This window comes from Tursiops truncatus, chromosome 2, assembly GCF_011762595.2.
Source record: "Tursiops truncatus isolate mTurTru1 chromosome 2, mTurTru1.mat.Y, whole genome shotgun sequence".
Taxonomy (NCBI): Eukaryota; Metazoa; Chordata; class Mammalia; order Artiodactyla; family Delphinidae; genus Tursiops; species Tursiops truncatus.
Window position 1 is genome coordinate 173,937,809 of NC_047035.1, and position 26,379 is coordinate 173,964,187.

The window sequence follows — 26,379 nt, forward strand, 5'->3', positions numbered from 1 at the left end:
GTCAGGCTTTAACCCCGGCCGTCCGACTCCAAGGCCAAGTGCTCTCACTACGGTGAGAACAGATTCCCTCTGGCACTCTTCGTGTTTTCACACCTGTTGAAGTGTGAACACTCTTAGATTAGACGAGGATGCTAAGGTAGTTAGATTCACTGCGCTTTTCCTTGTCCGACAGCTGCTTTTGCTAGACTGTCCTGGGCCCCAGGTCCCAGGCTTCCTCAGGAAAGAGAGGGAACCAAGGCCAAGCCTAGAGACACAATTCTTTTTTTTTAATTTTACCGAAGTCTGGTTGATTTACAATGTTATGTTAATTTCTCCTGTGCAGCGAAGTGACTCAGTCATACATATATATTCTTTTTCATATTCTTTTCCATTGTGGTTTGTCACAGGATATTGAATACAGTTCCCTGCTTTTTTTGTTTTTAAACTTTATTGAAGTCTAGCTGATTTACAGTGTTATGTTCACAATTCTTGGTTTGAAATGGAGACTTTGAAAAAACAGACAGAACAGTGCTCTCCGCCATCAGGGGCAGCAGAGCCACAGGCCTGGCCTGCGGGGCTGGATGGATCCAGCAAATGCTGGGGTCCTGGGGTCTATCAGGGAGATGCAGGGCGCTGAGCATGGGGGCTCCCCTGAGTCTCCCCCTCACAGCCACCCTCCTCGGTGCTGCCTGCCCAGCCAGCCAAAGCACCCGTGGGCTTAGCTCGGCGGTGGCGGAGCGCCTGGGGACCCTGGGCAGACACGCTGCAGCCCCCAGGACGATGGGGCTGACGTGCTCGACTGCCAACCCGGGCTCTGCAGCAAGAAAGCAAACACGCCTTCAGCCGGCCTGACACATGGCCCTAAGACTTTAATAAAGCAACTCTTTGACACAAAACATAGGGATGGTTCCTTGGACCTGTTTCAGTGTATCGTGTCGCTCTTTGCTCTTGGAGATGTTACAAGCCTGTGAGGGACACAGTCCAGAGTCTAGTTTTACAAGGTTTTTGCTTAGAAGTGCAACCGCGTGTTGGCTCGGCCGACGCACAGATCTTTGGAAGAGTTTAGGGGGGAGAAAGATTAAAGTGACTCTAAAACCACAAACTATGTACAGAATGTATTACGGACTTGAATTTGCGGGGTTTTGTTCTTTTTTTTTTTTTCCTTGCCTCCTGCAGCTTGGGGCAATGGTTTCCAGAAGAGTCTGTTGTTTGGATTTAAAACTGCTTTGTGGAAATACTCTGTTCTCCAAGGTTCTGCGGGTCACGGAACAGTTGGCCGGAGTCCTGGTGGGCCCCCGGGAGGCTGGTTCTCTGGGTGATTCGGGCAGGGCTGGGCCTGGACTAGGGGCTCCGGGAGTCCGGCCTGGGTGGGAGTGGGGCCGGCCAGGTGAGCCCAGGGGCTGAACACCAGAAGTCCAGACCTCACTGGTCTCTTGTTTTCCTGCCTAATTTCTAGTTAAAGAAAGTGGGTCCTAGGGGCTTCCCTGCTGCTTTTGTCTTGTTTTGTCCTGAAGAGTTCACACCCTAGGGTGGGCCTTAGACACAAACCTCATCACCACCCTGACCTTCTGAGCTTCCAGCTGCTTCTGAGTCCAGGGTGGTTTTGATCATGGAACACAGTGTTGCGAGACCAGACGGGGCAGGAGGCTTCCGTGGCTGGGACTGCCCCTCCCTGTGTTTCGTGGGTGGTGAGATCCCACACACAGTGGATCACTGTTGCCTATCGTCCTGGGAGTGTGTCTTGTTTCCTAATCAGAGGGCGAGCTCTGTCAAGACAGACCCCATCCCTCATAGCTCCTTTCTTTGCCCTGGTGGTAAGAGGATTCAATACAGAATATGTGGAATATAAAATAAGACACAAATCAACATATCTACAAAACAAAAACAGACTCGCAGACATAGAGAATAGATTTGTGGTTGCCAAGGGGGAGGGGGGTGGGGGAGGGATGGAGTGGGGGTTTGGGATGAGCAGATGCAAACTATTATGTACAGGAGGCATCAACAACAAGGTCCTACTGTATAGCACAGGGAACTGTATTCAATATCCTGTGATGAACCATCATGGAAAAGAATATGAAAAAATATATATATATGTAAAACTGAGTCACTTTGCTGTACAGAAGAAATGAACACAACATTGTAAATCAACTATACTTCAATAAAATTTAAAAAAAAAACATAATCTGGATTTCATTGGAAGTTCCAGACCCAGCATTCCGGCCTCAGGCATCTGGCCTGGAAGAGGAATGTAAGAACAGCCGAATGCCTGCGATAAAGGCGCTGGTCCTATCTTTCTGGTGATTTTCTGGCAACCTTTAGCCAATCCTTGGCTATAAGCCTTGGCTTATAGAAGCACCACCCCCACCTCTGCCTTCGTGTTTGCATGGGGTTCTCCCTGTGTGCACGTCTGGGTCCAAGTTTCCCCCTTTTAAGGACACCGGCCATATTGGATTAGGGCCCACCCTCATGACCTCATCTACACTTAACCAATTACATCTACAATGACCCTGTTTCCAAAGAAGGTCATGTTCTGTGGAACTGGGGGTTAGGACTTCAACATATGGGTTTTGAGGGGGGTGGGAGGGATATAATTCAACCCATCACACCACCCTACCTCTTGGACCTTGGGACAGTGGGTGAATACTTCTGAACCACATTTTCTCCATCTGTGGCATTGCTGGTCTTTTAAGATTCTTTCCAGCTGCTAAGCTCAGTGATTCCAAAAGTCTGGAGCACATGATGGTCTATTTCATTCCCTTTCTTAACGGTTTTAGAGCAAGTAATTCTTTTCATTGGACGTCATTTTTAAAAGCACTTTATCTGGGCTTTAAGAAACTTATCACGGTTATTTGCATGGATGACACTCAGTATATTTAATGACCAGTATGGGGGGCCCCAACCAAACAAATGGCCACTGGCCGTTACAGCTGCACTGAACATATTGGTGTGTACTGATGTGTACTGGCTGGATCCCAGCCCTGGGCCTTTCTGTATTTGCTTTGTCTCCTTTTCGACTTAATCTTCTTCTTTCCAAAAAAGATTTTTTTTCTGGCTTTAAAATAGACATATAATCATTGTTGAAAATTTAGAGGACCCAAATTTTAAAAACCTAAAATACCACTTCTTAGCGATACATGATGGTATTGAAGCAGGTTTTTATGCATATTCTTCGTTTTTCATATTTTAGCCTTGATATTCTCCTGTGCATTAAATACTTTTCGAAAATATACTTTTTATTTTTGCAAAAATTCTATCCTACGGATGTGCTATTTCCATTTTTTCAGTATTACAAATCACCCTGTCTTGAACATAATGATGTTAAGCACAGTGGTATTTAATCTTTGTGCCTGTCCTAACTGCTTCCTTAGGTGAAGCTCCGTAGCGTGGAATTACTGAACAAAAGTTTATACATATTTTAAATGTGTTGTCAAAATGCCCTCCGGAAAGGTGGTGACGATGAACACGCTCACCAGCAGTGTCTGAAATTACCTTCGTTTCCTAGAGGGATATTTGCTCTTTTCTTATTGATTTGTACAAGCTCTTGTTATACTTAAGATATTGGATCTATTCCCAGCACACGTGTTGAAGTATGGACTTCACACTTCTCAAAGTAAAGGTCCATATGCCTTATCTCATGAGATTCTCACAGTGTCAAGTTCCATGACTTGTACACAGAAACACCCAGTCAATAGCCACAGCATATAAAGGGATGACATCTGCCATTAAGAAGCATATGTTGTAGCCCAAGGAATTTAAACAGATACAAAAACCAAAGTGAAACAAATGCTATAATGGAGGCATCAAATACTGTGGGATCAAAGAGGAAAGTGTGATCCGTTCCAACGAGGAGAACCTGGGAGGTCCAGTTTCATTTGGGGCTCGAGTATGATTTTTAACCAGAGAAGGAGACATTCTAGGCTGAAGGGTCAGCATAAATACAGCACATGGCATGACAATTCCTGGTGTGTTTGAGAGAGAGAGGGGGGCGTTCACGCCTCCCAGTGCTAAGAGGACCTTGAAGGCTACAGGGCTTTATGTAGACAGTAGGACCAAGTGGAGAACACTCTGCCCTGACCTGTGTTTGGGGAGGATGGTGCTGGCAGCTGTGTGGATGAGAGAAGGGAGAAGAGAGAGACCGCTAACTTGCTTTAAAGGAAGCTTTGTGGGACTTCAGACCAAGAGGGCAGCAAGGGAGGGAAATTCAGAAATTTTGTTTCTGAGCCACTTAGTCTGGTGGCTAGAGGACAGTGTGTGTGGTGGGGCTCCTTCCCAAGGGGCCGTAAGAGGGCAGGGCTGTCTCTCTATAGCGTCACAAACGTTTGCCTTGAGACGGACAAGTTGAAATGTCTGTAAGGGAGACACCAGAGCAGGCCTTGTTACAAGTTACCCTGTTAATTTTTTCAAGTTCTTTCCACATACGGGGAAAAGAGAATCATTCAAATGGAAATCGTTGCCACCTGCTGTAAAATAACAACAAAATTAAAAGAATAGGCAAATACGGTTTTACCTGGCTGCCTGGCGAAATGGGTTGAAATGCCAGGGAGGTAGAGGCAGTTGTTCTATTATTAACGGCACAGTCCATAATACTCAGAAAAATGCTGTTTTCAGGTTTAAATTTTAGTGAAGACCTTTTAATGTTTAGGCTCTAAAGAAGATCCTCTCTTTTTTTTTTGGAGATGATGTGATTGAAATGACAAAGTGGTAAATTATGAATTTCAAACGAGGGCACTTCTGGCCTCTGAGGAACAGTCCAGAATACCCCTAGATCTAGAAAAGTGTGTTGTTTTTATGGACTTCAGGTATTTCTTTAGTTACCCTTCTTCCAAACCCCCAGGGACACTGGCTCAAAGTGCCTCCTCCGGCCTCTGTCTCCCCCCCTCACTCCAGAGGGGCTGAGAAATACAGTCACGACAAGATGTAACTGACACTCAAGGCCGGTGTGTGCCAACCTGGGGAGTTGGCTTTTTCTGGGGTTGGGACCCCCGTCACTAGGAGGGTGGCGTCCCAGGTGTCCTCTCTCTGTCAGAGGCCCCCTTATCTCCCTCCTCCCTTGATGCCGTGTCTCCATCCTGAAATCTCTTCTTCCTCCCCTCCCCCTGCAGCGTGTAGCGGGCAGGGACGGGGAAGTGGGTCTGGGGTCAGAGGGCTGGGATTCGGACCTGCCATTGTCATGCCAGTTACTGAACCTTCCCCGGCTTCCGGAACCTTGAACTGCAAAATGGGATCACAACGTGCCTTATCCGTTCACAGTTAAACCCACAGAGGAGGCGGGTGCAGTGCTGGGCACAGAAGAGGCGGGCGGGCTGTGTGGCCCCGTTCCCAGTCTCTGCGGGGCAGGTAATTGCCCTGTCCTCTGAACTTGTAGGGGACGTTCAGTTTACACTCCTGCATTACCGAGACCATCCCTGCGGGCAGAAACACCCCCATTCTGCCTCTGGTCCCCACCGCAGTCGTCTCTCCAGCTCCCAGCTGACGCCTGAGCCCCCTGAGGCTCTACAGAGACCTTCTGCCTCTGGGTGACAGATGACTCTCTTCTCCTCTGGCCCAGGGAGGGGAACCACCGCCTAATGTTACCGAATGTGGCGAGTGTTCAGATGTAGCGACCAAAGCCACTGCCTGGATCAGTTATTGTCCAGGGTTCTCGTGTATTCCCTTCTCTCCTACCCTTTCTTCATAGCCAGAAGGGGTGGAAATTCCCTAATTCATCTGTGCGCTTCGAGGAGAATGAGAATGATGAACGCGCTGCGGTTCGTGGAATAAATAGCTCTTGTAAAGCCAGACTAAGTTGTGATTTGCAATACGGATTTTCCCGTCCGAGTTCTTAGAATCTGTTCCGTCAGCACATTCGGGCTCTGTGTCCAGACATACGTCAAGTGAACGGCATCACCTCCAGCCCCGCTCAGGGTGTGGGTGGGGCTTCGGTTTGTCTCGGAAGGCTGGGCTGAGGGATATGCAGGGAGCAGGCTCCGGGAGGATGTGTGTGGTCAGAGAGTTGCCCGCCGGCCTCCTGCTGTCTGGAGGACAGAGCCTAGTACCCAGTGGTCCCCAGGCCTCCCTCCCACCTGCATCTCAGTCCCTCCCCTCCACAGGGCTTTGCACACAGCAGCTGTGAACCGCCCAGCAGGCCTGCCTCTGGGGGGGACCACAGGTACCTCTGAGAACTCCCAGGGGACCTGGCCAGCCTGGCTGAGCAGCTGATGGTGGTGGGGGGAGGGGAGAGGTAGACAGGGAGTCAAACACAGCCTGCAAATTTTTTTTTAATAAATTTATTTATTTTTGGCCGCGTTGGGTCTTCGTTGCTGCGTGTGGGCTTTCTCTAGTTGTGGCGAGCGGGGGCTACTCTTCATGGCGGTGCGCGCGCTTCTCATTGCAGTGGCTTCTCTTGTTGAAGAGCACGGGCTCTAGGGGCATGGACTTCAGTAGTTGTAGCTCACCGGCTCTAAAGCGCAGGCTGAGTAGTTGTGGCGCACGGGCTTAGTTGCTCCGCCGCATGTGGGATCTTCCTGGACCAGGGCTAGAACCCGTGTGCCCTGCATTGGCAGGTGGATTCTTAACCACTGCGCCACCAGGGAAGCCTCAGTTTACAAATTCTTAAACAAGAAAATCTGCTATAAAATAGCCCTGCTTGGCTCTAAAACGAGCGCCTCTGTAGCTCATTCTGGAATCTGTAAGATATCAAGAGCCGAGCCCCAGGACGGGGTGGACAGGTGCGTGGGTGCTGCCTCTCCTTGGGCTACCTGCCCACGCGCCCCGTCTCCCTGGAGGGCAAGGCTGGGCTCTGAGCGCGCTGTGTGGAGGCCTCAGCCCTGCCACCTTCCTGCCTTATGGGATTCTGTGCTAAGTTGTTGGCTCCACTGGCCAGAGGGTCACGTGCCTTCCTTTGCTTTGAGATGAAATGATGCTACAGAATGCATAGAGCGACACACGTCGTATTGGAAAAGCCACCTGTGACTTGGAGGGTTCAGGTCTGAGGTACCCACTTAATAAGTGACTTGGGAAGCTCCCCTTGGACCTCCCGGGCCTTGCAGGCTCTGCTACAATCCTGTCCTCGGGATCCCAGGCCACAAGGGCACCCTCTAAGGAATATTCTTAGTGTCTCTGGCTGAGGTGCCAGAAGACCCCCTTCCCCTTGCACCACGTGCTCCACCGTCATAGCTACTTGGTCGACAGGTGACATCTGGGCAGAGACTTGGAGGCAGGGAGACGCTCTCCAGGAGGGGAATAGCCAGTGCAGAGGCTGCGGTGGGAGTGAGCTGACCCGGTGGAGAAGTGGCTGGCGGGAAGCTGGGGAGTGAGCCAGAGGGGTGGCGGGGTCCCACCTCGGGGCGCCTGAGGGCCATCGGGCGCCACCTGCTTTTACCGGGAGGAAGGGAATGGGTGGGAATCACTGGGGGATTTGGAGCAGAGGAGAGGGCGCTGCTCTGAAGACAGACGTGTGGCCTGCGTGCACGTTCACACACCGAGGTGAGCACACCCAGGCCTCAGCGTGAGCCAGTCTGAGTCGCAGGACTGCCATCCAGCAGACGTGGCAGCTAAGTGCTAGTGAAGGTCACTACCTGGGCACTTAGACAATGGTGGGACTGAGGTCACAGATGAGACAAGGCTGACGGCAGAGAATCCAAGGCACAGATCCACTTCCAAACTGCAGATGGCCAGGGTGGGAGAGCCAGGCACCCAGGGGTTTCCCCGGGAAGTGCTGGGCGCCCAGCCCTCCTGTCCGGCCCGGGGCATCCCGCCCAGAATTGCACCTCCTAAACCACGCCCTTGACATTCACGGCCATGTAACTTCATTGTTCCTGATGGCAGTAGTCTGTTTAGTTAACCTTTGGCTTCCTTTTTTCCTGGTACTTTTATACATCTGGTTCTGGTAAAATAAAAAGATTCACTCCATTTACAACTGTACTTCCTGTGCTGGCCTGGGCTTCCCTCCCCCCGCCCCCAGCTGAGGCGGACATGACAGAGCCCCTCCGGAGAGACCCTCCAGGGGCGGGACAGAGCCCGCTGTGTCCCCCGGGACATCAGAGACTGCCCCTCCCTGGGACCGGCCACCGCACCCCCTTGGAAGTCACCACTTAGGAAGGGCCTTTCCAGGACACCACACTGCAGCATAGGGTCCCCTCCCAGGCTTTACCGGGACCCCAGGTGGAACAAGGCTGCCTCCTGAGAATGTGGGTTCTTGGTCCTGTGTGGGTTTTACACTGGTCCCCCTTTATCCACTGGGGATACGGTCCATGACCCCCGGTGGAGGCCTGAAACCATGGATAGTACTGAACTCCATAGACACTATGCTTCTTCCTATACTTACCCACTACGATGAAGTTTAATGTATAAATACACACAGAGATGAACCAATATAGCTAAAAGTAAAACAGAACAATTATAATAATACAACATCTTATTGTAAAGATGTCCTGCCTTCTCCATCTGAGCTAAGCGTTTATCACCCACTGTGGCCGTAACTTTTGCAGTTTGAGGTGCAACAGCGGGACCAGCACGAATTCTCTCTTCCTTCTTCACAATTTCATGAATAGGAGATTTGTTCTGAATGTAGATCTTAGCAACCTCAGCGAGATTTCATCAGTCCTCAGAATGGCATGCAACTTAGAACATATGACTTGTTTATTTCTGGAATTTTCCATTTAATATTTTCTTTTTTAAGTTTTTGTTTTATATTGGAGCATAGTTGATTCACAATGTTGTGTGAGTCATACACCTGAAACTAACACAACATTGTTAATCATTTAATATTTTCGGACCACGGTTGACCGCAGGTAACTACAGCCTCGGAAGGTGAAACTGTGGATAAGGGGGAAAGACTGTACTTACTGTTTCCTACCAGCCGCCGCGTTTGCTTGTGTTCAAGCAAGATGCAAACTCTTCAGTACAGGGAAGCCTCTGACCTGCAAAGGCTCACAGAGTCTGTATGTAGAAGAACAGGAAGAAGGATGCCAGAAGAAGGAGGGCCCCGCAAGGCCCGGGGAGGCCGCTCAGTGCGCAGGGGCCGGGGCCGGGGCCGGGAATTAGGACGGGGGCTCCGGGGCGCCCGAGCTCGAGGGACACCCAGAGAAGGGCCCCCACCCCGGCCACCGGGGCCAGCCTCGGGCTCCTTTGGGTCTCCCGGTCACGTGCTCCAGCAAGATTCCTGCAGGTGCGGCGGTGGAGCCCGACCTGCACACACGCTGCCCCCTGACCACAGCGCTGACCTGCCTGTGAGTCTGAGCCCTGCCTGCGCCATCCCAGCCTTTCCCACCCCCAGAGAGGACGGCACCTGTCGCACAGGAGGAGGCCACCCTGAAACACCATAACTCACAGTGCCGCCCACGCACAGGGCTCCGGACCCGCGGGCCCTCGTGGGTACAAAGGGGCAGTGCACACAGATGCACACACACACCCTGCACACTGTACACACCCCGCACTATACACACTGTACACACTGTACACACTATACACACTGTACACACTATACACACTATACACACTATACACTGTACACACTACACACTGTACACACTGTACACACTATACACTACATACACCCGACACTGTACACACTGTACACACGATACACACTATACACACTGTACACACTATATACACACACACCACACTTCACACACACTACCCTCTGCACACACGTTCCCCACAGATACACACACATACACTCCGAACAGACACATGCCAATCCACACACACACACACACACACACACACACACACACACACACAAATATCCATGTCCAAAAACATGACAGCAAAGCAAAAAGATCAAAATATTCAGATTGACTAGTGTTCAAAGAAATACAGTTTTTTAAGAAATATGCAATTGGCCACATTAAACAAAGTGCTGCTCTGGTGTTGAGAACACAGGCCCTGGCGTCAGGCCGCCTGGCACGAGGTGTCACCTCCCTGCTTACGTGCTCAGTGACAGCGGGCAGGTGAGTGAACCTCTGTCCCTCCTTCAGCTCTTCTGGGATGAGGGCCTGACAGCACCGACTTCAGAGCTGGGGTGTGAGGCTTTAATAAGTAAAAGTAAGTGAGGTGCTGAGAACAGAGCCTGCCACGTGGGGAGGACCCCACACGTCCCTCTGTTGTCACCACGGTAACCGTTACGTCTGACGTGGACCAGGGGCCCAGCCTGAGCCCCTCATCCCTACTGGTGGGGACGTCTCTCTGGAAGGTGATGTTAAGACACATCAACTCCTGAAAAACCGTTCCACCACGTGACCCAGTGCCTGCTTTACCCTGAGGACACAGCAGAGGGGTGCCCACAGACTTGTGTTTAAGGATGTTCCCTGCAGCACTGCTTGTAGCAAGAGAAGGAAAAACACAGACTGCCTGAGGCTCCTACACCAGGAGGTGGGTCATGGGCCACCCGCCTGGCGCCCAAGCAAGGGACCTGGACATCACCCTTTGTTCCTTCCTCACATCCAGTCCTCGGCCAAGCTCTGTCGTTTCCACCTCTTCCCTTAGGGATCTGACCGCTTCCCAGATTCACCCGTTCATGCCTGCGCTGGAGCAGGACTTCCTCAGTGCCACACCCTGCCCACCGAGGATGCCCGGTACACGCGGGGTGACGCTCTGTCCTTTCCCACCACGCTCACCACCTTGGCAATGACCGGATCCCCACTTCCTTCTCCCCCGCCAGGTGGTGAGTCCCCCCAAGGGCCGGGCTGGCCGTCTCACTAAAATTGTGTCCCCAAAGCCTGGGACAGCGCCTGGCATACTCCATGTTTCCTGACTGAGGAACAAGCCAGTGAAAGAAGGCATGTGATTCAGCCTTCAAGCCATATTCTCAACAAATCCATATGGCAAAATGCTCACCATACAGTATTAGATGAGGAAAAAGCCTAAAAAACCGGACCTGTAGCATGACGTTAACGTCATTATATACAGATACATGTGTGAAAACCCAGACGAAAGGCATTAAATTGTTAGCTGTGGTTATTCCTGGACATTTTAATTTTTATATATATATATATATATATATGCCTGTCTTTTCCAGATATTTTGCAATGTCCGTTTCCTTTATAATCATGAAAACAGTGGGAAAATAGATGGATACAGCACCGGATCCAGAATCTGGGGCATTAGCCATGATTGGAGTCCAGGACGTGGGTGGTTGAGGCAGCCTGCGAAACGTCCACATTTGAACTTGCCCACGATGTCTATTAAAGCATCGTTTCCAGAGCAGCTCTGTACAATCACTGGTGATTCTGCTAATAACAGGCTCCTTCCTTTCTCGTGGGGACTCATTAGGCTGAGCGCATCAGAGGTGACAGGTAGTGGTTTCAGAAAGATAACAGAAATGTTTTTCTTCTTCTTAACAGAAAATGTCAGGGTAAATGAGTTTTTTTTTTTCTTCGTAAGTCATCATACTACACATTCAGGGGAATGTGGTCAGAGGCTCTTACAGGAGGACTTGTGTCTACGTCTATGTCTTTGTTTGCAGTAACTGTTGCAGGGTACCAAGGTGACAGCCCCACAGTCGGGCCATCGGAGCATCTCTAGGCCAGACCTCCCCAGGCTTGGCAATCTGCAGTCCCAGGGACGCAGCACATAGAGAGGCGGCCCTTGGATGGACCCAGGGAGGATGGAACCTCGTGGGAGGGACATTGGTTTCAAGTCTTGATCTGGACCCTGGATTTCTTCTATTGCCAGATTGCTCAGGACCTTGGTTTTTCCATCAGTCAAATTGGAATGTGTGTGCATCTCTCTGAGACAGTTGTAAGAAGCAGTGAAATGTTCAGCACTGCCTTTGGGGATATGTCCTCCCGACCTTCCGCCCAGAAGTCTCTCTCGAGAAGATCACCAAATGAGGAATGGAATGGAGAGAAGGAGGGCTGTTCAGCCTGGAGAAGAGTTTTTTTTTTTTTTTTTTTAAAGGACAGGAAGTTGGAGCATAAAAGGTGTCATATGTATGCAGGATAGATTTGTCCCATGTGGCGTCCCAGAGCAGAACTGGAGCCTGGGGTGCGAGTAATAGAAAGTAAGATTTTTGCTTCCCTTAAAAAAGAACCTTCTAGGACTTCCCTGGTAGTGCACTGGTTAAGAATCCACCTGCCAATGCAGGAGACACAGGTTCGAGCCCTGGTCCGGGAAGATCCCACATGCCATGGAGCAACTAAATCTGTGTGCCACAACTACTGAGCCTGCGCTCTAGAGCCCGCGAGCCACAACTACTGAGCCTGAGCTCTAGAGCCCATGAGCCACAACTACTGAGCCTGAGCTCTAGAGCCCGAGAGCCACAACTACTGAGCCCGCACACCACAACTACTGAGCCTGTGCTCCAGAGCCCGTGCTCCGCAACAAGAGAAGCCACCACAGTGAGAAGCCCATGCACTGCAACGAAGAGTAGCCCCCGCTCACCGCAACTAGAGAAAGCCCGCGAGCAGCAACGAAGACCCAACGCAGCCAAAAGTAAATAAATAAATTTATATTAAAAAAAAAGAACCTTCTAGGAACAAAAAGTAATCCAAAGGGCTGTCCTGTAGGGCAATACTGAGTCACCTGTCACTGTGAATATTTCACTGGGGCTGGTGATCACAGGGAAGTTTCGGGAGAGGGATTCAGCGTTAAGTTGAAGACAGGTAACCGCTAACATTTTTCCCAACTCCAAGAACCTATGTTTCTGCCACTTGGCCTTTCTGATTTTGGAACTGCTTGAAAATAATGTCTAATTCCTCCCAACCATGTTATCTAGGTCCAGCCAGAGCTGCAATGGCCAGAAGTTCCCCCTCCCCACTCGCCCCGGATGGTGGAAATCTGTCATGTTTATTACTATCTCCCTCTTACATGAAGAGCTCACAATGAGTCCTGCCTTCCCAGAATAAAGGTCAGAACTCGAATTCCCAGGCTTCCCTGCAGGAAGGATAAAGGCTTGACCCCTCAAATGGTCCCATTCAAGACCTGAACTTGGAAGTGAATGACCTGGAGGGAAACAAGGTGAGGGTGGGGAGAGGAGGAGGGAGTTCCTCCTGGGGCTTCCATACTTTCTTAGAAGTGTTCTGGGTGATGGCAGAGACATCCGCCCTTCAGTGGTGGCGGCTGTTTCCCAGACACCGCAAGGTCAAGCCCTGGGACCGGAAGTTCCACTAGTGCTAGCAGAGGTGGCACGTGCACCCAGGCAGGCCTCTGGCATTAGTGGCTCCGAGTGCGGAGGCCACCGCAGTCTATCCTTGGAGCCAGAGGCCGGGATTTGGGAACGCTCCTGGAAGTTCAGCCTCAGCTCTTACCCGCACCCGTCCGTGACGCTGCATGTCCTAACATCACCTGAGAGAACGGCTAGATGCTCGCCCGAGTCGTTTTCTCTTTGTCCTTGGGCACACACGGGGCTGCGCTGCTGGACTGCCTTTTCCAGGCTTCCTGGCCTTTGCGTGTGGCCACATGACTCTGCTCTAACTAATGGAATGTGGGCAGAAATGAAGGACTTCCATGCCTGGTCCCAACCTCGCCCTCCGTCCTCCCACCCCCGTGCAGTCCTCCGTGCTCTTAGCTCCCAGGATGGGGGAGAGACCCAGTGGAAGACACAAGGTCCCTAGAAGATGGTGGAGCCAGGAGAAGTAAAGGAGCCCGGGGCCCTTGAATTCCCCCGACTGGACTGTGCCCAAAATAAGCCTCTAATTGTGTTAAGCCACTTTGATTTGAGTGTTGTGTTAGGGTTAGCCCCTCCTGACTAATACACTTAAGAAATCCATTTTCTGCTCAACTAGATTTATTTTTTATGACCAAGAGCGCTGAGTGTTTCCCCTCCCTACCTGGTCTGCCCTCAGGAAGTCTAATGCGAGAGACAGTCACGCCCGCGGGCAAGCTTCCCTCCGGCCAGGAGGCACCGGGCTCCACTCCCCTCCCCTGGCGATCCCCACCCTTCCTCCGGCCCAGGCCACAGAAGTCTCCCTGAGAAAGTCGGCTTCTCCTCCGCTGTGGTCTTGCCCCGCGTCCGCGACTTCACACCTAACTCCCTGCCTGACGCGGAGGGAAGTCGGGCACGTTCTTCCCGGCGCCCCTGAACTCGGCGTAAGGAATCCTGCCTCCTCTTTATTGTAAGGCGAAGCTGGCGCCGGGTCAGGAGCCCAGAGAGCCAGCCATGAGGAAATTACCCTACGCCGGGTTAAAATCAGGCTTTGGGTTAGCGCAGTAGATGCTCTTTGGCACGTCTGGCCCCTCCCACGCCTTAAGTCTCCCCTACCCGCCACGGGTGGGGTGGGCCCATGGCAGCCATGTTTGTAGCATGTGACGGAGTCCTCACAGCGGATTGGGCCAGGGCTGGGCACGTGATCTAAGCGGGGCCAACCGGAGACTTCGTGCCTGAAAGCAGGAAATGCAGCCTCACCTGGGCTGCCCTGAGCCCACCTGTTGAATGGATCGTCGTGTGTGCCAGGTAGACTGAGAAAGAGGCCTAGAGGAAGCCAGTCGAACAAAAAGCAGAAATAGAGAAGAAAAGGTAAGTGAAGGAGAAACTAGGAACTTTCTGAGCCCGGTGCATCCTGGGTCGTGGGTCCACTAGCAAACCCTCTACCGGTAAGATAAGCTTTCTCTAGTTTGCATACGCCAGTTCAAGGTAGCCTGTAAAATCTAAACTGGAAGAGTCTTACCTGATACAGGAAGAAGCAGAAAAGGTCACCCCACAGATTGCCTCCTCATGGAAGCCAAGGCACCTGCTGGCTTGCCCTGAACTGGGAAACCTAAAAGTACTGGGAGCGAGGGAAAATGTGGCAGCTGGAGAGACCTCTGGGGATTTATCATCAGCGAAACGCGCCCGACTGATTTTCCAGCCGAGCAGCCTCATGTCAGAGCCAAGCAAACGCAGGGAACCCGGGGCCGGGCGGGAGCTCTCTGGATAAGTCAGCACGTGTTGCTAGGCTGGCGACGAGCGACGCGCCTAACTCCCTGGCCCCGCCGGTCCCCGCGCCGCGGAGACGCGCGCTCCCTGCGCACACGTGCGCACTCGGCCGGCGCGGGAGGGGCTGCGGAGGCCTGGCCTCGGGGGAGACGCTCGGGCCCCGCGCCCACCCCACCCCTTGGCGGCGGGGAGGGCCCAGCCCGCCGGGCCTTTCAGAGTTAATTAGCCTTCATGCATATGGATGGTACCGACGACTGAACGCCGTGGCGGGGTCGCGACCTGACCCCGGCGAGGCGTGCAGAAAGAAAAGACTCCTCTTCCCAGCTCGCTCCCTCACTGAAAGCCCAGCTGCCGGGCGCAGCGCCGGGGTGTGATCGCCGCCGCCCCATTTCTCCCGCAGAAGAAGCGCTTGCGGGGAGGCAGGGGGCGCTGTCCCCGGCCCCCATGAGCAGCCATCCCCCTGATCTGTCGCCGTACTGATATCAGCGCTGGGAGTTTACTCCGAAGCTTTCCTTTCCCGTGATGGTTTTCATTTCCTGTCATTTAAAGCTGCAGCCTTTATGGAATATCACATGGTTTTCGTTTACACAGGAAATCAGCTGCAGTTGTGAGATGCCGACTTACTTTTTTTGTTTGTTTTTTAATCCTCCCCCCCTTAAAAAAATTGAGAGGGAAAGGGGAAAAAAAAAAGCCAGCTAGCAACAGTTTGTTTTGAAATCGTTTTCCTTTTTGATCCCAAGTCCCTGTTCTCCGAAGTGGTCTGCGGTTGTACAGAAAGCAGCAGTTTCTTTCTGACACGTCACTTTCCGTGAAGAAAACCTAGCACCAAGAGATGCTTTTGCTTTTTCCAGGCCAGGGATGGGGGCGCGGGCGCAGCTGCGCCAGCAGCTCCGCCCCCGGGATGCGCCGCTTGACCCGCCGCGATCCGCCCAGGGAGCCGCGGGCCCGGCTGTGTCCAGGAGCTGGGTTTACCCTCCTGGAAAGGTGGCGCGTACTGCCCAGTTACCCATTCTGGGATCCCTCTGCTTGAACCCGAAAGGAGCAGTGTCCTGACCGACCCCCGACCCCGGACCCCCCAAGGACCACAATAGAAGTCTGTCCTCGACCCGGTCCCAACACATCACGCCAGGAATCAGAGAATCGCAGGGCTTCAAAACGGGGGTGAGGATGGTGTGGAAGAATTCGCGATTCGTTCTTTAAGCCCCGCCCTGCAGTTACTACTGAGTTAGGAACTGCAGACTAGAAGCAGCCCCGCCCCCCAAGACCGCACTCCCTGGTTACCCTCTGCACGCCCGCCCTGAGGGCAACTAGACGGCCCTGGGCAATAGCGCCACCTGGTGCCCAGCATCCCTCCCAGCGATTCCTCGTATCCCTTTCCAGGATGCTGCGCCGCCTGAAGAGATCAAGGGTGCCCAGGATGGGTTCAGGACTCCAGGGGAGCTCCCACCTGGGGTTGAAATGGCCCCTGCCTCCTCCCGTCTTGTCCCTGAAGGAGCTTAAAGCACAGGGAACAGGAGGTGCTCCTGTCTCTACAGAGGCACCCACGATAACAGACCCACTCCTTTCATGGAAGGCTGAGCCCTCAATTAAATGGAAAATGCCCTTGAAGAGACGCAGTTTAGGCGCCTCTTTCAGAGTGAACCAATGTGTTACCTCTTCCCAAGGGTGGGCGGGCATCTAGAGAGGCGAGAAAGCAAAGAGGCAGGAGGCCCACCCTGAGGTCCGGGAGGGCCAGAGCCAGCACCGCGGCCGCCCTTCAAGGGCCCGGGCCATCCCTGCGGTGGGACTGGGCGGAAGGGAGGGACGGCTCTGGAAGGCTGGGTACGGACAGGGCCTGCGCGCACTTCATGGGTGAGCAGGGGGCCTCACAGGACCCAGGTGTCCCTCCGCGACGGCTGCAGCCCTGGCAGCTGAGACCCCTTTAACTGAGACGCAGGCAGCCTGCCCGTGACCGTCCGCACCGCCCCTCCCCCAGCCCGTAAACCAGCAGCCCTCTGTGTGAACATGAGCCCCACGTGTTTACGGGCGGTCTGCGGGGACGAGAAGCGGACAGGGCTTAGTGCTGCAGCCCTTTCAGCCTCCAGGTATTAAGCTGCGTGATGTGACCCATTCTCTGAAACCAAATGTTTGCAAGGACACCCGGAAGCCACCTGGGAATTTCTCTGGGCTTCCACGGGTCAGCAGGCAGAGCTCCCCTCTGTTACGCAGGGGAGCCGCCCGCCGGCTGTCACCGCCCGCCCCAGATCGGGGTGCGCAGGCAAAGTCTGCGGCAGGCCTGTGAGCCCGGTGAAAGGAACCCTGCCCCTTTCCGCAGCAGCGGGCGGCTGTGGTCTCTGTCTGAGGCCCCGAGCTCTTTTCCTCCCAGGAAGCTGATTGGCCTCCTGCTGCCTATTACCTGACTGGGGGCTGCGAGAGTCAGCGTGATCCTGTGTCCAGACTCTTCAGGCCCGGGGTGAGCTCCGCTGGGGAGACCAGTTCGTCCCGGGCCAACGCCCTGATTGGGTCCCTTGTGAGATGCACCTTCTTCCTCCAGGTCCCACCCAGCACTCCTCTTTTTCCTCCCCTTTCTCTGGATGTATGGAGTTTATTGGTCTCTGCACGGAGGCCGGGGTGGGGGGGGAATGATCTTAATTAAGAAAAGATCCAGCTCTGGCCTGGCTGTTTCGGTTTTAGGGCGGTTGCCAGCGAGTCACGCGGACTCTCACGTGAAACCTTCTCCGCTCAGGGCTCTTTCTGGTCCCCTTACTTGACCATCTGGAAGATGGGAGAGTTTGGAGGGAAGTTTGGGCAAGAAAAATCAGATGCGTGAAAGCCTCTTTCTCAGCCTCGCAGCTTCTGAGGACCCCCGCATTTCTGGCCAAGAGTGGGTCCTGCCGGCCCCACGCCCCAGGCTGCCTCCCCCAGAGAAGGCCTTCCCGACTCTGGTGAGTTGGCCCCTGGACTCAATTAACATTTCAATATGTATTTATTCCTGTTGCATGAAAAACAAAAAAAATAACCTGGTAAGGTGCCAGAACGAGACATATAATGATGCTGTTTATCCGCGACTGTGTCGTTCGCTGTTGTTGACAGTCAAATAAATCAACATAGTAAACACAATTTGCTCAGAAACGGCTGAGGAAAAGCAGATGGTTAGCACATTTCAGCAGGACCTGTTGGTTCAAGTCTGCACGGATGTTTAGACTCTGCGCTGCCTGCAACAGATGCTCGCCTGGGTCCCCATGTGAAGGGCCCAGGCGACGCTTGCGCTGGCCCTTGGGGGCGGGGAGGGCAGCCCGCCCGCTGGGGGGCAAGCACCCAGCCCATTAGCATTCACAGCCCGTGGCCGCCCAGCGCCTGGCCTTTGTGTGCCAGGAACAAGCCAGCTTTCTTCCCTGGGAGGATGGCGCCTAAGCGCCCCACGCGGCTACTGCCTTCGAGCTTTCCAGTGGCTTTGGGGGCCAGAGGGCCTCGCTTGGCACTCAGAGTGGGTGCCTCGTGGTGCTCAAAAGAGAAGAAAAAGTTATTTTTGCAGCAGGAGGAGGCTGTGGCTACCCGGTGCCAGGGAAGCCGTGGAGTAGTGGTGGGCGGGTCACTCCTGGGAGGGGACGGCACCAGCAGGTCGCTGCCATCCTAGGTCCTGGTGACCAGGCCCTGCTTCCGCCTCCAGCTCCAGTTTGTGTCTGGGGATGCCAGGGCTGTCCCTGGAAAGGGGACCCTTACCAGGGCCCCGACGGGCCCAAGAAGCTCCTGGACATGTCGGCACTGCCGGGGCACTTCTGTATGCAGAGCCCCGGGGTGGATGCTGGAGCCTTCAGAGTGGTTCAGGCGTGATTTCCCACGGGAAGGTTTAGGGTGGGAGAGGCAGCGGTGTATGAAATCACCAGGAAGAGGGAGGCTCTGATGCAGGGTGGCTCGCCTGCCCGCTGCGCTGCGGCTTAGCTGTGTGACGCCGCACAGGGACCCAGAGTCCGTCTCCTCGTTCCCTAAGCGGGCTTGTTCTGAAGACGGGGTATGGTGACAGTTGCAAGCTTAGCACCACGCCCCGCATGTGCTACGTGCCCACCAAACGGCAGCCACTGTTCATCCTGCCGGCAACATGCAAGGCGGCTGCGTGGGAAAGGCAGCATGTGCCCTGGGTCCAGGGGTAATTAGGACCTCATCCAACTGTCTGATAACTTCCTCAGACAGAGCACAGCCAAGACTTACCCGTCTGCCGATTTGCTCCTGAGCGGCCCCCGACTGACCCGCCCCTTCCCCTTTGCTCCAGGCAGGATGCAGGATGGACCGCTCGGCACCTCTGACCCTGCTCTTGGGCCGGGCTCTCCGGGAGGCCGAGGCGAGACGGAGTTAGAAGGCTCAGGGCGGCAGGGGGGGGGGGTGGGGGGGGTGGGGGGGCGGATCTGGAGGAGGCAGGGAGAGCCTTCAGACCGGGATGCAGGTCTGACCCCTGGGAAGGGAGAAAGGGAGGAAGGAAGATGGGGTCTCAGGAGCCTCAGACACCGGAGCAGCTCTAGAAAGCTCGCCCCGGCCCGGAGGTGCTGTGTGTGAGCCTCGCCTCTGCTCTCCTGGACGGCTTGGGCAAGTCTAATAGGAAAGTCTAGTAGGGAGAGTGTTCTGGAAAGCTAGGGGCACCAAGTACCTGGCAGGAATTGATCCCTTATCTAAACATTTTAGGGTTTTTAGTATAACAGCCACTATGGTGCTAACCTGCTAGGAAAGGATGACTCAGAACCAACATCCCTTCTCTCTGTGTAGCCTTGAAAATCCTTTAGCACACAAAGCCTACTTTCATTTTCTAGCCCAGGAGCCTGGCTCAACTGTTGGCAATGTAGTCATTACCAGCGGCCTTAGTTCTAGAACGTTCCAGAAATGTGCTCTGCGACTTTGAGCACTTTGCTAGCATAACTCTTAGGTTATCTTGTGGGGGCAGTGGGAGGGTCTGTCTGTACAAAGCTCTCCTTGCTGACGTTCATGCCCAGTTGTTTCCAGTTGATACACACCCCAGACAAGCAGCATGGCCCCTAGAACCGTACCCCACGCAAACCTTAAACCCCCTGGAACTTCTGATGGTCCCAGGCCCTCTCTCCTGACTAGCAGAGCGCCGCGCCGTCAGTACGACACGTCATCGCCCAGTGATGGCAAAAATCTCCATTGGCTGGTGCAGCTGTGGCACAGATGTCCTGCACGGCAGTTAGAACATCGCCGGCGATCGATCAGCGCTGTCTCAGAGACATGGACCGCAAGCATGGAGCCAGAAACTGCGACAGCAAGAGCCCTGCGGACCCTTCGCAGGGAAATGGTCACAGACTCAGGACCCGCGGCGGGCCCCTCCCGCCCACAAGGAAGGCCTGCACGCCGTGGATCAGGCGCTGCGTTTTGGCAGGGCCCAGGCTTGAGTCTCTGTGCCAAACTAGGGTGTGCACCCCTAGAGTCTGCTCCTGGGGATGGATGCCTGGAGTTTGTGCTAAACCCGAACCCCGCAATTTGTGGTCCTCAAGCCCTGGGTCCCGCCTCTGGCGTTTGTGTGGCGGATGGCTGCCAGGCTCACTCAGTACGCACTGCTTTGTGAAGCCGCTCGGGCTGTGCTGAGCTCTAGTTGTGGTAGGCCGCGGCCAGTTTAAAAGAAATTTCTCCCAACGAGATAGCATCCCTCCAGGGTCCCCAGCGCATGTCTCCCTGCGTTCCTTTCTGCCAGAATAGGCGGCCTTTAGGGATGACGGGCTGCCACGTGGACCCTCAAAACTCACCGAGGTTCCTGGAAGGAGGAGGATGGAGCAGTTCGCCTGCCCGTCAGCAGGAGGCGCTGCAGTCCGCGCCACTGGACTTGAGCCCAGAGGGCACGGAAGAGATGGCCCAGCCGAGCCCTCATTTTGCAGGTGTGGAAACCGGGGGCAAAGCAGCGACATGACCGTCCAAGGTCACACGGCCAGAGCTGGACCACAGGCCAGTCTGATGTTTGGGTCTCACTTCCATTCACTGTGTTGTTCTACCTCATCTTTTTTTTTTTTCTTTTAATTTTATTTATTTATTTATTTTGGTTGTGCCGGGTCTTAGTGGTGGCAGTCGGGCTCCTTAGTTGCGGCGGGTGGGCTCCTTAGTTGTGGCACGTGAACTCTTAGTTGCAGCATGCGTGTGAGATCTGGTCCCCTAACCAGGGACTGAACCCGTGTCCCCTGCATTGGAAGGCGGATTCTTAACCGCTGCGCCACCAGGAAAGTCCCTACATCATCTTTTAAATGTAAATCATTGTGTGTGTTTGCGGGGGAGAGGGTTAGTACATTCTCAATTAAAGGGAAATTCTTCAATAAAATCTGACATTAAAAAAAAAAGAGTCAGCACAAAGCCATACCTAGATTCTGAGACCCTGAGTTGAAAGGCTCCTGACCCTGTAACATGGCAAGGACACAGGAGGAGGACATGAGTTTACAGACGGGCAGACTCCAGGGACATTTGTCCCAGGGAGGAGGAGTCCAGGGCTTTGACTTGGCTCTGAAAGGGCTACGATTCCAGAAAGTCCGGCTTGCTCTGTCCCTGTCTCTTCCAGGGTGAGCAGAATTGCCGTACAAGTCAGAGCGCTGTGCGCTGCCCTGGATGTCGGGGTCTGCGTGGGCGCCCCCTGAGGCTGCTTGCCCCAGGGCCAATCTGAGTCAGGGATGGCCTTCTCAGGGCCCCTCTTCTGGTCCAGACCAGGTGGCAGTGTTCGTCCCCGACCTGGTCCACTCGGACTTGTCTCCCGTGGCTTCTGGTACTACACGGAGGGCCACCTCTGGACCCCGGCCGATGTCCTGACCCCACCTGCCCCGCTCTGGTGGAAGCCCCGTTTCAAAGTCACCATTTCACTGGCATCGAGCCTTCTTCCAGAAGACATCCAGGTGGACCCTGAGGAGGTCAGGACTGATCACTCACTGGTTGTAGGGGCGAGGAGCCCCCAGCTCTGCACCCCCGAGGTCACCAGGGCCTCATAAACCCTGTCTCCAACAAGGTCCCACAGACAGCAGCACCTCGTTCATTCTGATGTTTGTTCAATACTCATTTGCACAGTAACTCTTCTAAGGGTCATCCAGTGGGGACCGTCCCTCTTAGGGCTCCACAGCTGAACATTTACTGACATGCTGACACGAAGCTTCCAGGAAAAGAAAGAATTTCAGGACTTTACGAACCAGTGAGATTCTGCACAGTTCCCCATTAAGTTTCACTCTCCCTATTTCAAGGGAAAATCGTTTTCCCAAGTGACTGGGGGAGTCAGTGCCTGGTCTGGGGTCAACCCTTCCAATCCCGGCCACAGTCCCTCTGGCCTCATGAGCAGCTTTAATGAGCAAGGGAAGCACCAGGGCCCACAGAGCAGCTGCTGGGAGGCGAGGAAGAACGGACACCCGCGTGGGGACGGCCCCCTGTCCGTCCGTCTGTCTTCTCGCTGATGACGGCCCCACTACCCTGCTGGTTGATGCTAAGACTCACAGAAGGCAGGTCTGGGAACGCCTGTCATTAGACCAGCCTTTGTGGAGCAGCTCCCACCTAGCAGGCATGGTGCTGGGTGCCGGGGCCACAAGAACTGGGAAACAGGCTGCCACGCTCGCCCTGGGCAGATGCAGGAGGGCAGCTGTTTCTGGTCCAGCAGGAAGTGCCCCGGGGCAGGGGAGGTGTGGTGGGCTTTACGAAGAGCGTCCCGGGCAGACAGGGCCGCTCCAGTGAGCCTGGCAGGGTGGTGGATGCTGGCGGGCGAGGACGGGGACAGAGGTGCTGGCCTGGGCTCCTCGTCACCCCAGTGTCTGGCCAGGTCCCCGCGTGTGCACACGCCTGGCTCCTCTAGCGCTGACGTCAGTACCTGCAGGCCCACGGGGCCCGGAGGAGGTAGGAGCAGCTGCCGCGCCCTGCGCCTCCTTGGCCAGGTGCGCCACGGCGGGAACGGCGCTCCCCACGTCAGCACCTGTTCCTCCTGCCCGAGCCCCTCCTGTTGGTGGTGCAAAAGGACACGCCAGGCGCACCCCTGCCCCAGGCGAGGCGTGCATTGGGGGTGTGGCTTTTCAGGTGGGTTAACGGCGGCGTGACCTGGGGCCGGGCCAGCAGAGCGGCCTGGGGAACACCCCCCAACACAAGCCTTGTGGATTAACAAACGCCATTTAAGAATGATGAGAAATGATTGATAATTAATTTCAGGAGAGTAGCCCTCGCCAAATAAGCCATTAAACGGGCTCTCGCTGGCTGTCCGTTCAGCTCATTGTCAGGCCTCCAGCACTCAGGAAAAGCAGCACCAGGTTTTAGCCAAAGTTTCCAGTCCGACTCTGCCGTTTTCGGCCGCTTTCCTGATCCCTGGGCCCCCTGATGTCCCAGCAGAGTCCACCCTGGTTCTCTGCAGACCAGGGCTGCAGGGCGTTGGTCTTGCAGGGCGTTGGGTGGGGGGCACCTTGGGTTTTTCTCCCAAGTGATCACAGGCAAAGCCCGAGAAATTCTCATTTTTATGTTTATGTCCGTCCTGATCTTTGTTCCCAGTTGTCAGGAAAGATAAGGAACAGAGATCCGAGCAGCCAGGACGTGTGCCCTAAGCCTCAGTGCTGGTCCAGGGACAGAGCGGAGCTGAGGCTGCCCAGGGACTGCGGGCCCCTGTCCTCAGAGTTGACAGTGGCACAGGGAGTTCGCTGAGGTGGGTTTGCACCAGTGAGCATCTGGTGAGTGAGGGAAAGAGCTTGGAATGGGGGCGTGTGTGCCAGGGGGGTGGGCAGTGGCCAGAAGGGGGCAGCTGGGGGCGGCTGCATTTTCTGCCGCCTCTTTCCAGGCTGGCCGGTGGCTGGCTGTGCTTTTGTCGGATGCATGGCCTCGTGAGAACAGCCATGACCAGCTCACCTTGGAAGATGGAGATGCGAGCGCGTGGGGGACAAAAGCAACCAAACCCCTATTGACAGTGGCGTGTGGTGTCCAATGAGGGGTTTGGACAATGTAAACCCTCCCATAAAAGGCAGGAGAGGCAGCAAGCCCTGCCGTTGAGGTCTTGGAAATTCTTCACCCAGAAAAGATTTGAGCTCTGTCCTAAAAACACGGTAGGATCTGGAAGAAGGTGTGTGGGGTTCTGGGAACAGGCTCGGGACAACACAGGTGGATCCGAGTCCCCCGGCGGCGGGTGTGGAGGAGAGTGGGCGGGTCTGGAGGGGAGCAGGTGGGTCCTGCTGGAGAGCTGGGTGAGAGCTTTGGACGGAAGACTGTAATACAATAGAAGATTTGTTCTGAAGGAAGTGATGAGATGGGAGTGTGGTCCAGGGCTCTCGCAGTGGAAGGCGTAGTGGTGGGCTGTTGCCAACCCCCATGAGTGATGCTTCAGGAGACTCTGGCCGTGGGGTGCAGGACGGATCGTTGGGGTACAGAGCAGCCTCCTCAATCTGCAACTCTGGGCTACCGGAGGATACATTATACCCCAAACAGCTGTTAGGTATTCGGCTGCAAGTGGCAGAAAAGCCCCCAGTAACAATGACTTAAGGATGGTTATTTTTTTCTCTTATTTTAAAAATTCAGGGGTAGACAGTTAAGGATTGGCTGGTTTTCCTTGGTGTCAGGGATCCAGATTGCTTCTAGCTGATCTGCAGCACGTACCTTTTACTCCTAACGACTTCTCATGGTCCAAGGCAGCTGCTGCAACTCCAGCCTTCGCATGTCACTCCAAGCAACAGGAAGAAGGAGGAGATGAAGAAGGAGTATGGAAAACTAAAGATGGCCATAAATTCCTTGACGAGTCTCCCAGTGAGAAGTGGGGATCGTGCCCCCTTCCCTTGAGTGAGCTACTGTGTCCACTAGGAGGTGGCAGTAGTCACGTCGTGCCAGTTTCTAAACCCACATCTGAAGACGATGGCAGACTACACGGCCTCTAGGAATAGTCTCTCTGGAGTAAGGAGCTGTCAGGTGATGCCCTTGACCATCCTGACTGCCATGCTGGAGAGGCCACGTGCAGGGACTCTGGCTGACAGTCTCTGTTGCTCCTGGCCTTCCTGCCATCTCCACCTACGCGCCAGCCGTGTGGCCCCCATAGGCCAGCCCCCACACCAGCTGAGTGTCACCAGCTGACCCAGTGGAGGAAAAAATTATATCACCCAGTGGGCTCCATCCAAGTTTTGGATCTGCAAAATTGTGGAAAACAATAAAAATGATTGTTGTTTTAAACCCCCCAAGTTTGGGGGTAATTTGTTATGCAGCCATGGATAACCGGAACAAAATTTAGTACCTGGAAGTGGGCTCCTGCCTCACAGAAACCTAACACATGGCCTTGGCTTTGGGATGAAGCATTGGGCAAAGCTGGGAGGACCTTGGGAAGGTCGTTAATAAAAGCCAGAAGGACCTCAAGGAGACTTGATGAGAGCTTGGAGGAAAGTGAGGAAAATATTATTTGGAGGCTGGACAGAAAGCTTAGCAACACTGTCACCCCTGGCAACATGGAAAATAGGATACGCAATGAACCCAAGGCCCTGGCTGAGGAGACGCCAGGCAGAAGATAGAACACGCCACTGGCTTCTTCCAGCTGCCTGCGATAAGCTGTATGAAGAGACAGATGGACTAGGGAAATATAAAGGGACCAGGGCTTTCTGGGTGTGATAACGAAACTGTGTCTCCTTGCCGCTGTCTCCCAGAAAAGGTGACTCACAGTGAGACGTGGCTTTAGGACAAAGATAAAATCCAGGGCACTGTCTGCATAGCATGGCCTCAGGGTGACCATCCCAAGGTGTGGCTCTAAGACTTCTTTCCAGACCTTAGAAAGATGTAAGGATATACCTTGCCGGGCTTCTAAGAGCCTTAAAGGCAGGCCTTGCAGACTTTCTCGGTTAGACAATGGGGCTTTTAAGAATTTTAAGGGCATTGCTCCCAACAGCTCCTGACTAAGAGCCACTGGGAGCCCCTCCCCAAGAGTAGGACTTGGCTGTAATCGGGGAACCAGAGATGTGGCCTGGATGGGTTTCCAAATTGCATGGACCCGCTGCTGATATAGGCTCTCTCTCCTCCCTGCTTTGCACGGAGCGTGTTACGTGGAGCTTTCCTGCCCTGATATCACATCGTTTGTTGAATGGCTGGGTCATGGCGCTCTTTTCTCTGGTTCACAGGTCTTCAGAAGAAGAGAAACTGGGCCTGAGTTGCTGTTCATGAGGAAACACCGAGATGGATCTGGACCTGCCTTGGGAAGCGCACTGCGGGACCTCGAGCCTGAGCCTGAGCCGTGATGGGGAGAGACCTTCGGGGGTCTTTGGATTCTGCGTGCAGAACGAGTGTAAGTGACTCATGCCCGAGGGAGGCCTGGGGAGGGTCAGGTTCTCTGATGGTCGTGCTGTGGGCCTGGATCCCACACTGGCTGGGTTTGAAGGGTGTTCACTGGAGGCGACTTTCTATTCCGGTTGAAATGCAAAGCGAAAGCACAGCAGGTTGGTCCTTGGGGTCAGCACATCAGTTCTAGAAAGCCCAGGCTGGACTCTGAGGGATGATAAATGGGCGACACTCCACGGGGAGCTGGGGGCCGAGAAGTAAACAGGAGAGACCAGGCTCCAGGTCTGCTTGCCCGTCCGTAGCTTCCGTTGCGGCTGTAGAGGGTGCCCCTCGCTGGGGAAGGT

The 26,379-nt window shown here is 54.2% G+C and overlaps 1 protein-coding gene across 4 annotated transcripts in view; it reads left to right on the forward strand.

The window, feature by feature from the left end:
* Nucleotides 1-26,379, forward strand: part of ZNF438 (zinc finger protein 438) — a 291,111-nt gene that overhangs the window by 203,390 nt on the left and 61,342 nt on the right. For 2 of the 4 annotated variants that reach the window (XR_012330458.1, XR_012330459.1), the window contains exons 14-15: nt 11,638-14,419; nt 25,879-26,042. The gene's annotated coding sequence lies outside the window, so the exon portion shown is untranslated. The remainder of the gene's footprint in view (nt 1-11,637; nt 14,420-25,878; nt 26,043-26,379) is intronic. The other 2 variants (XR_012330457.1, XR_012330456.1) reach the window with 1 other exon arrangement.